Source organism: Agrilus planipennis, unplaced genomic scaffold (genome assembly GCF_000699045.2).
Source record: "Agrilus planipennis isolate EAB-ADULT unplaced genomic scaffold, Apla_2.0 scaffold281, whole genome shotgun sequence".
Taxonomy (NCBI): domain Eukaryota; kingdom Metazoa; phylum Arthropoda; class Insecta; order Coleoptera; family Buprestidae; genus Agrilus; species Agrilus planipennis.
Genome location: NW_020439260.1, coordinates 108,179 through 108,771, shown reverse-complemented (window position 1 = coordinate 108,771; position 593 = coordinate 108,179).

Here is a 593-nt window from a genome sequence, read left to right as displayed (position 1 = left end):
TGTTAAGGTAGTTGTTCCATGAAAAGCGTTTTCTTAGGATTCTTTTGAAATTTTGACAGAATATTATTTAAGTTATTCTTCACCTATATGTGCAGACTGAAATTATTGGACAATATAGTTTCAGAGATATTTAATTTCAAAGTTCGCGTTTTTGCGGCTCTTATACATTGTACTATACAGGATACCGGCGAGGCTAACTAGAAATACAATGTTAACTTGGAATCCCTTCTTACAAATGTTTTAAAAAACTACAGAAAGATTAAACAATGTCTAATAACTTCTTTGAAAAAAGTTTGATTAATTATTACAACACAGTTTCTGAGATATTAATTAATAAATAACGAACAATTTATCGCACTCAAGTAGTAGAAGGGATACACGAATGAAGAGCGGTACGGGATTGGCTGGGAATAGTGCAGTAACAGCAAAAAGTTTTAGGCTTAGGTATCACGGCTACTAACTGACTGTACGATACACTCTAGCATAAACTTTTTACTAGTAATGTCGTGAAACAACTTCCTTAAAATACGCAGAATATTATTATTTTAATTTTTTAAGATTAGTTCGAATAAATAATCAAAATAGGCAGAATT